Here is a 10,438-nt window from a genome sequence, read left to right on the forward strand (position 1 = left end):
TGGGCATGATCTGGATTAAGGTACAGCTAAAGAGACAGAGGAGAACAGTCAGAGGGGTAGGAGGAGAAACACGTCTAGACGGCAGTGTCCAGGAGAAGAAAGTGATCCACAGTGTCAAAGCCTACAGAGGTAAAGGAGGACAAGGCCTGATCAAAGTCCATGAGACTAGGCAAGGGAGAAATCACTTGGTTGCATATAAAGTCAAAATGATCATAACGACTGCTAACTTTTTCTAGGACTTACTACATGCCAGACACTATACTAGATGCTTACAGTTATCTCACTGGATCCTCACAAGCAGCCTGGGAGGTAGATGCTACTATCATTCCCATTTTACAGACAAGGAAATTGAGGCAAGCAGAGTTTAAATGGCTTGCCCAGGGTCACAGACTAGTGTCTAACACAGGATTTGAAGCCAGGGCTTGCTGACTTCAGGTTTAGCACTGAACCACCGAGAGCATCTTACTAGATTCTAGCCAGTTATGACATTGTTCATGCCAGGCCAGGCTAGCGTCCCATACTTATCCTCTGTTACCGCCCCAGTCCCAGGATCTATTCATTTCTTTTAAGTCTCTGTTCCCTGAGGAGCTCCCTGTGCATCCACATCAGCCTCTATGCAATTCCCATTTTTCCTTCCCACTAAATTGTTTCCCTTTGTGCCTTTGGAATTTCATTGCTGAGCATATCCCAACCCTCCCAACCTAACTTCCTCTTAGAAATTCGGTCCAGGGGATCTGACATCCTTCCTTGAACTCTGAAATCTGCTCTTTCAAAACCTAGAATGCAGCATCAGGCTTGTTCCTGCTGTTCTCTCCTCCTCCATCAGACTGGATTTCTATTCTTGGTCCTGGGCTCTCTCCACCAGGGTCTGAGGGAAGATGGTGATACTAGGGGCTTGACATGCCTACACGTGCTGCCTCCCCCCGGACTCTCCCAGGTTGCTAGGCTAGCCGACCTGTCCTATGGGTGGCAGTTGGTGGTGATACTCCCCTGATGATGGTCCTAGAAACTGGGCTAGAAGCAGGTGGTCTGAAGGTGCTGCCATTTGCCAGGTCCTGAACCTAGCTGCCCATTGGTGGTACTTGTCAGGAGCACTCCATCCTCATCATTCCTCTGTTCTAGTCCAGCACAGAAAGATAAATTCTGTTCAGATATCATGATCACCAGCTGCTCACTTCCCAAATCTGCCATCTTCCATATCCCTCATCTGTGATAAAGATTAGTGATTTTAAAAAACAAAACTGCCCTGCCCCTGGGCTCTTCTTTTTTTAAACCCTCACCTTCTGGTTTGGAATCAATAATGTGTATTATTCCAAGGTAGAGGAGCAGTAAGCGGTAGGCAATGGAGGTTAAGTGACTTGCCCACGGTCACACAGCAAGGTCATGTCTGAGGTCATATTTGAACCCAGGACCTCCCATCTCTAGGCCTGGTATTCTATCCACTGTGCTACTTAGCTGCCTCCTCCCAAGACTTTTCTCGTCATCCAAGAATCTATCATCTTTGGCTCCTTCTGGCAGGGACATAGGTGTGAGTGCATGGGAGCCCCCAGCACCAGTGCCTAAGTCTGCTGGACAAGGCAGGGAGGGGGGAACCAACCATCCCATTGCACTCCCTGCAGCCTCTGCAGCCTCCTACACCACCACCTCCCCTAGTCAACTCACGTAAGCCTGTCCTAGAGAAGGAACCTGCCAAGACCACCTGCTTTCTAGCTACACAGTGCTGCCACGGGCCCTGGGGAGTCTCAACCAGGGTCTGAACCCCTAGGCATGTTGCTAACCATTCCTAAATGATTAACTCTCATCCTATCTTCCCCCCATCTCAGTGATTCTGAACCTCTAGCTTTCATTGTTCAAATCCCATTCCATATACCCCAGTGACCTTTCCCTTATTCCCACCCCCTCAATTCAACCCCAGCTCCTCTACTAACATCTCAAATCCTTCCATCTCTTTTTTTTAAACCCTTATCTTATGTCTTAGAATCAATACCAAGTATAAGTTCCAAGGCAGAAGAGCGGCAAGGGCTAGGCAAGTGAGGTTAAGTGACTTGCCCAGGGTCACACAGCTAGATAGTGAGGCGTCCAAGAGTCCAACTGTCACATTTATGCAGATGATTCCCAGATGTACAGATCCAACCCTAACTTTTCTGCTCCAGAGCTGCATCACCAACTCCCTTTTGGACATCTCAAATTCATTTTCTTTTGCCTTAAATCCTCCCCTCTTCCAAACGTCACTATCTCTGTAGAGGGCACCACTACCATCCTTCTAACTGAGGTTCACAGGTTCAGCATCCTCCTCAACTCCGTACCCTCTCCCATGCCCTCATATCCAATTAGTTGTCAGATTTGGTCATTTCTGCCTCCCCAGAATCCCTTGAATCCATCTCCTCCTCCCTCGCCTGGCCACCACCCTTATTCAAACCCTCACCACTTCTCCTCTAGAGTACTGGAACACCTTCTGACTAAGGAAGTCCCCCTCATTCCGGTCTCTTTACTCCCCAGTCTGCCCCCACAAATAGTGAAGGCACAGGTCACTCCCATTCCAAGAAGTTTCAATAGCTTCCTAGTTTTCCTAGGACCAAACTGAAACTCCTCTGTCTGGCAGTGAAAGTCTTTTGGAACCCAGCTCCTGTCAGCCTTTCCAGCCTGAGTGCCCATAACTGTCCTCCATACCCTCCTCACTCCAGTGCCACTGGATTGGTACTGTTATTTCCTCCATACAACTCTCCATCTCCCATTTCAGTGCACAAAGACACCTAGGGGACACGGTGACCAGTGCTGTACTTGAAGATAGTCACAAAGGCCCGAGTTAAATCTCTCCTCAGAGACTTTTTAGCTATGTGACTCTGGGCAAGTGGCTTGAACATCTTCCAGCCTTTCCTCATCTGTAAAAAGGGAGAAAATGCTAGCATCTATCTCATGAAGTTATGATATCAAATGAGATGATATATGGAAAGCCCTTTGCACCTTAGAGCACTGGAAAAAGGGCAGTCCTGGAATCCATCATTCAATTAAGAAGCATCTATGAAGTTACTACTATGTGCTGGGCCCCGTGCTGGCTACCAGGGACACAAAATAAAAAACCAAGTCCCCATTCAATCAATCAACATCGACTAAGTCCTACTTTGTGCCAGACACTGTACTACTATGCTACACTGGGACTACAAGAAGAGACAAAAGGTAGTCTCTGCCCCCAAGGAGCTTCCAATCAAATGGGAGAGACAACACGCAAACAAGAAACGGGAAATACTTCACAGAAAGAAGGCGCCAGGATGGAGAGGGGCTGGGATGGCTTCTGTAGAAGGTGGGATCTTAGCTAGGACTTGAAAGAAGCTGGGGGAGCCAGGAAGTGGCAATGAGGGAGACTTCTAGGCAAATGCCTGGAGTTGAAAGCCTGGTGGGGCTGGTTTGAGAAATAGTCATCTGGTCAGTCACTGGCCTGAAGGGTACGTGTTGGGGCGGAAGATGTAAGAAGACCGCACAGGTAAAAGGACTTGGAATGACAAACAGGGCATTTTGTATTTGCTCCCACAAGCTATAGGGAGCCAGTGGAGTTTATCAAGTAAAGGGGTGACATAATTGGACCTGTGCTTTAGGAGAATCACTAGTGAGTGATTAGAGGAGAAATTCAAGTAGGGAGAAACTTGAGGCAGGAGGACCTACCCACCTTCTGCAATACTACTGCTTCTGCAATAACACAGGTGTGAGCTGATGAGGGCCTGGGGGAGTGGCCATGCCATAGGAAAGGGGGTGAACTTGAGAGATTCTGCAGAGGTAAAATCCACAGGCCTTGGCAACAGCTTAGCCATGGTGGGTAAGAGATGCCAAGGGCTCCAGGATAACTCCTAGGTTGCAAGTCTTGGGGCCTGGAAGGATACAGTAATAGGGAGGGTATCAGAGGGCTTAGACTAGATTAGAAGATATCAGAGAGGATTGAGGTGGAAGATGAGTTCTGTTTGGGACATTTTTAGTTTAAGATGTCTACTATATACCTGCCTCCACTTGTCTGAAAGGCAGTTGGAGATGTGAGATTAAGGGTCAGCAGAGAGATTGTGGCAGGTAGAGACTTGACAATCATCTGCCTAGAGATCTTAATTAGATCCATGGGAGCTGGTGAGATTACCAGGTGAAGTAGTCTAGAGAAGAAGAGAAGGCAGCCTAGGCAGAACCCCGAGGGACACCTATGGAGAGTGGATATGACCTACATGAAGATCCAGCAAAGGAACAGAAAACGAGCAATCAGAGAAGCAGGAGGAGAACCAAGAGAGAGTGGCATCCTGGGAACCCTAAGAGAAGACAGCATGGAGGAAACACCAAAGACCTTTAGGGAGGTCAAGTTGAAATGGGAGCGAGGAAAAGCCATTGGGTTTGATCATTGGTCACTTTAGAGAGAGCAGTTTGGGTGGAAGGATGAACTGGTTGTAAGGGGTGTTTAAGAAGAGAGAGAAGAGGAAGTAGAAGAGCCCATTGCAGATGGCCACAAAGGCAGAGGAAACCTAAGCACTTAATACATGCTCGTTGCCTGCCCATGTGAACCTCTAGAATCTAAAACGCTAAGACGCCATAACGCCTCCCCCTTCCTTCCCTAAGCCAAGGCCTCATCTTCAACATGACCTGTACTCTAGTATTTCCTCTCCCAAAATCTCTTCCACACCACCCCCTCTCCTCTGGTCTGGCTTCACTTCCTCCCCTTACCACTGCTGACCATTCCCCATCATTTCAAAACCCAAATGGCTACCCTACCACAACCAGGGGGCATTCTGCCCCTGAGCCCCCCATCCCAACCCAGGATGCCCAGAACCCATCCTGGCTACTTGACTAATTGCCTGGCTTAGATGAGATGGGAGTCATGTTGTCTATCCCCTCTGACGAGATTGGGGACCACCAGGCTTTGCCATCTGCCCTTTCTCTATGGCTGGCAGACCCTGGCACTGTCATCTGACCTAGTGACATAACCCAAGGACCCACAGGCCTTACCAACAGCCCAGTAGCTGATCTTTCAATAAGAGTATGAGCCCCTTGATTGAGAACAGGGACTGGTCTTGTTTTTTTCTCTGTGTACTGCCATGTAATGTTTTTTTAATTCATTCATTCATCCTCTGCTCTTGCCATCCCACATTCTTCATTCCAGTCACCTCCATTCATCAACTCAAGCTACAGATCATGGCTATTGATGTTGCTTGGCAATCCCTCACCTTCATCACACTCCTCAAGCCCTTCCCACCTGCTCCTTCTCAGCAGAGGCCTGGGAAACTAAGGACATCATCATGAGGCTGAATGGATGAACAAATGGACTCCCAGTTCTCCCCACGTCCAATGCACCATCGTTTAGGCTCAACTCTACAACTGACTGACCATTTGATTTTGGTCCAGTTACTTCCCTTCCCAGAGTCCTCATGTCTTCATCTATACTCATGAAGTGTGGCCCCTCTTCTCTTCTACAATCTGCTGGTGACTTCCTTTCCCGTGGGCTCCACGGTCATCTCTAAGCAAGTGACTCCAAGAACTGCATCTATCTCTACATATCTAGACCCTATCCCTCTCTTGGCCTCCGAGTCCTGCATCACTAATTATCCACCTTTGAACATTTCAAATTGAGGGCCCCAGAAGCATCTGGAACTCAACATGTCCAAAACAATACTCTCTCTCCCCAAACCTTCCTCTCCTCTCAACTTTATTGTTGTTGAGGGCACTCTCATTCTCCCAGTCAGGCAGGCTGGGACACTGCCACCTCCTTGGTGCTGGCCCTCCTCATTTCACACAGTAGCCCAGTCACTGGTCTCCCAGTCTCTAGTCTTTTCTCTCCCCAATTCACCCTCTAGTCAGCTGCTGAAGTGATCTTTCTACAGCAGAGTTTGACCATGTCACCTCTAGCTCAAGAGGCTTCAATAGCTCCCCACTGCTTCTAGGATACAACCCAAACTCCCATGGTTGGCCTAAACTGGTCCATAGACGTAATGTTTTCTCAAGTGGCGTCCCATCGCCCACCTCTGTGTCTGGTACTCTGGGCTCATCCCCAGTTCTCCCTCCTCACTTCCCCAGCCCTGGGGCCCTGTCCTCCTCCTGGAAGATCTGAGCCCACAGAGATTTTTCCACCATCTGAGCCCTTCAGGGATGCTTTATCTGAGAAATGGCCAGACCCTTGGAGGCCAGTTAGCTCCCATTTCTGAAGAAGCCGAGGCCTGGGCAGGCAAGTGGCTTGCTCCATATCAACGAGCCGCAGTAAAGTCCTTCTGCGCTGGTCTGACATGAAAACTGGCATCAGGGCACAAGGCGGGAAGTTCCTTGCCTGCAGGAGAATGAGCTATGAAATTGCAATCAGAGGCCCTGGGTGCAAATTCTTTCTCCGAGATTTACTTCCCACATGTACTTGGGCAAGGACCAACCCCTGCCTGAGCCTGTTTCCTCCCATGTAAAATGCTGGGATGGCTGGACAGCTTCTGAGATTCTGGCCGGCTCTGCCAAGAGGTTGGCATGATCCAAGATCCCCAGGGCATGGCCCAAGGAAACCTGTGAGCAGCGCAGCAGCCAACATGCGGGGACCAGAGCCCCTGGGCCCCAGGTCAACCAAGGCCAGCACCTTCCCTGCTGTGACACTAGGCAAAAATCCCACCATCTGGGACCATGAGTTACCTGCCACAAGGGAACTGGCGAGCTGCTGAGCTGCCCAGAACAAGGCCTCGGTCCAGTCAGAAGAAAATCACGTCTACAGCCAAGTTGGGGGGGGGCAGCTTCTCCTGCTACTGGGAAAGCTGTGAAAACAATATCCTGGGGGAGCCAACTCTGCCCTCCACTGCCTCCTCTTCTTCCTCCTCTCCTTCTCTGACACCTGCTTTCCCAGTTCACCCCTGAGGTTCCAGCCTCCATTTCCTCTCTTCAGAATTATGAAGCTAAGGTTACCAGCTCTCCCCCTGACCCTTTCTTACTGCCTTCACCTCCCATCCTGCCAAACCCCATCATTGGAATGCTCTCCACAGCCCCCCTGTCCAATGGAGCTCCCAGACAATGCCACAAGACAGAGGATGCCTAGGACCTGGCTGACCTGGCCTGCTATAGATCTGTTATATAAGCTACCCTGGGCCCTCCGTGACCAAGCCTCTGTCTCCTCTGACCTCCCCATCTCTTTTAGTTGAGAATGGACCTTGACTCTTAACTGAAGAAAATAAAGGCCGGAAGCTCATGGCCCCCTCATGGCCCCTCTGATAAGCAGAAATGTCTCTTCTCCCCGCCACGCGCCCCGATCTTATCCCCATCATGCCTGTCTCTCCTTTACCCCCAGCTGGTGCCCCCCCCAACGTTCTGCCTCCCCTTCCTGGCCACACTCCTAGAGAAAGCTGTCTAGACTCCCTGGGCAGCCTGCACTCTAGGGTGCCTCAACACATCCTTTGACAGAACAGGTCTCCCAAAGTCACTGCTGATCTCTTCCCAGCCAGATCTTCCTCCTCAGCCTCTCTTCAGCCTTGGACGTCACTGCCCCCTTCTCCTCCCGGATGCTCTTTTTTCTGGGCTTTCCTGACATTGCTCCCTCTCCTTCTCCCTTGCTAACCCTGTGTCCTGGCTGAGACTGTCCCCTCTCTCCTCTCTAGGCTTCCTCCCTTGGTGACCTCATCAGCTCAGTTATCATCTCTGCGGATGTCTAACCTGTCTATCTAGGCATCTTGACTCAAGTCATCTGACTCAGAAGCTCATTATCTCTTCCCTAAATCCATCCCATAACAGGCCATCCCAAATTACTTTCTAGCTATGACTCATCTCCCATCTCTGCACCTTTGCATCAGCTGTGTCCTATGCCCAGAATGTTCTCCCTCATCTCTTTCTCCTAGAATTCCTGGTTCCCTTCAAAACCTTGCATGAGTGCCACCTTCTCCAAGAAGCCTTGCCTTGCCCTCATCTCCCAATCACTGGTGCCCTCCTCTCAGATTTAACTTGTCTGTATGTGTGGTCTCCATGGGAGAATTTAAGCTCCCTGAAGGTAAGGGACTTCCTCATTTTTCTCTTTGTATCTCCCATGCCTGGTGTAGTTCCCAGGATAAGATGAGTTCTTAACAGATATTTGTTAAGGGACTGATTGCTCCTTCTAGCTTCCCCATGACTGCCAAGGGGACCACCAGCCTGGCTGTAGCGGCAAGGAAAGACAGGAGGCAGCATGGCCCCCCCCCAGACCAGGATGCAGAGGCCCAAGCCCCCAAGTCCAGTCCAGCCCAGCTTCTGGGAAGCTGCCCCCTGGAGAGGTTAAGGCAGGTCTGTGAGCCTCCCTGCAGGCATGGACAGAGGGACTGTGAGGGCATTCCAAGGATGGGATTTGGCAGGATGGGAGGTGAAGGCAGTAAGAGTCAGGGAGAGAACTGGTAACCTTAGCTACATAATTCTGAAGAGAAGAAATGGAGGCTGGGAAAGTAGGTAGGTGGAGGAGGGCAGAGTTGATTCCTCCAGGATATTTTTTCACTGCTCCTGAAGGGAATGCTAGAGACACAAAATAAAAGCCAGAAGACCCTTATCCCCCCACCTCCGAGCTCCCTACTAATGGGGGAGACAAACCCTGGGGCTGCTGGTCAGATGGAAGGGCCTCAGGGTCCTGGGAACCACTGGACAGGCCCAAGGTAGCAGGACTTTCCTTTTGGAGCCTTCAGGCCCTTCGGCTGTAGCCAGGGCAGAAAGAAGCACTTGCCAGGCTCTTTCTCCATAGGATGATGGCTGCAGGCACCGGACTGGAAACCCAGCTACTCTCCAGACTCTTGGGGCCTGAGAGGAGATGGTGGTCAAGGTGGTACTGGGGGCAGACTGGTCTGGCTATGGCTTCTTCCCTGGATGATGGCTAGGAGAGCAGGCCTGGGAGCCTGGGGGTCTGGGGGTGCTGCCCCTCCTGGGACTCCTGGGCCTCTACCTGTGGGAACAGCTGGTAGTGAAGAGGCACATGGATCCCTTCTCTACAGTGACTTCTTCCCTCAATGGTGGAGGTGGAGGTGGAGATCCTAGGGGCCTGGGGGCTCCTGGGCTCAGGACCTTCATGGTCTGAGAGGAGATGGTGGTCCAGGTGGGGCTGATGCCAGACATGCCTGGCCTGGGCGCCCCTATCTTTATCCTACCTGCCCTATGGGTGGCAGCCAGCAGAGACCTGCGCAGAAAGGAAAGCTCTTGCCACCAAAGTCACCACTGTCAAATGGGTCAACAGCAGGGACAGATCTCATTTTGCGGGTATAAATGACATCAAGGCGGAGGCCCGGCACCTGCTTTTCCCTCTCCCCCAGGTCTGACCACTGTAAATGCCATTCTGTCCTGAGGGTCAGGCCTGCCTCTCTGGCATCCCCCCTCTTTGGGTCCTTGCTCCTCTCCCCCCCACCTTTAAGAGGCAGCAACCTCCTCAGGGGTCTCCCAGATACAAAGCCAACTGGATTCCCAGAAGGCCAAACTGTGCTCAAAGCCCCAGAAGCCACCCCCAAATCCCTCTGCGATCCAACCCCTTCCCCAGCCCTCCTCAGCCTGTCCTCTGGGGCCCAACACTGGGGCAGCTGCTCCCCCACCCCGCCCCCACGTGCTCTCCCCGTGGATGGTGACAGTGTGGGAGGCCTGAGAGGTCAGGGCTTGGAAGGCTTCAGCTAAGGGGGCACAAACCCTGCCCAGGGGGCTCCGACTTCGCTAGGCTTGCTGGAGCTGTCCTTGAGGACCCAGGAGCTAAGAGTCCCGGCCAGAGCCACAAAAGGGGTAGGGGTTGGTGCTCTTAAAGGTGCTTGACCTGCCTGCCCCGGGGAAAACACGGCAGACAGCGAGTGCAAAGGCTTGGGGACAGGAGGCAGCGTCCAGCCGAGCACAACTAGGTCAGTCTGGAGGAACCGAAAGGGACGGAAGGCGGGCTGGCTGGAGGGTCTGCGTCTGGCTGGAGGTACTTCTGGTTAGGGGAAGCTGGCCATGGCTGGGCCTCCCGATGTAGGGAATCCCCGAAGGGGAGAGCAGAGGGGCGCGGGCAGAGCCGCAGGTGTCAGAGAGGCTGCCAGAGGAGGGCTGGGGAGAGGCCCTCGCACTGGGTCTAACACTAGCTCGGCCGCCCGCGGGCAGAGCCCTGGGGCCCCCCACTGAAGACCTCTGCTCCTCTAGGGGCTGGGCCTGGGCGCCGCGGTCACGACCACGCCACGGCCACAGCCACGGGCGTGGCCCCGACGCGTCCAGGTCCCCCTCTTTTGCCCTGGTCTCTGTCCCTGTCCCTGCGGGGGAGGGGCGCCCTAGGGCGGTCCCGCGCAGTCACGGTCACAGGGGGGTCACGGTCACGCCCGGGGGCGCGCGCTGGGACCGTTAGCTGCGAGCGCGCGCCGCAAACGGCGTGGCGGGGACGCACTCTTACCGCGGGGCGGGCTCTGCGGCAGGCGGCTGGGTGGGCGCAGGACCGGCGGGCGCGGGGTCTGGCCCGGCCTCGGGCTCCGGCGCAGGGGGCTCCTCGGGCGCCGCC

The 10,438-nt window shown here is 52.8% G+C and overlaps 1 protein-coding gene across 2 annotated transcripts in view; it reads right to left on the reverse strand.

Annotated features, from left to right (window-relative positions):
* ST3GAL3 (ST3 beta-galactoside alpha-2,3-sialyltransferase 3) overlaps positions 1 to 10,438 on the reverse strand; it is a 139,408-nt gene extending 128,970 nt beyond the window's left edge. For both annotated transcript variants that reach the window (XM_044674205.1, XM_044674204.1), the window contains exon 1: positions 10,334 to 10,438. The gene's annotated coding sequence lies outside the window, so the exon portion shown is untranslated. The remainder of the gene's footprint in view (positions 1 to 10,333) is intronic.

Source organism: Gracilinanus agilis, chromosome 4 (assembly GCF_016433145.1).
Source record: "Gracilinanus agilis isolate LMUSP501 chromosome 4, AgileGrace, whole genome shotgun sequence".
NCBI lineage: Eukaryota > Metazoa > Chordata > Mammalia > Didelphimorphia > Didelphidae > Gracilinanus > Gracilinanus agilis.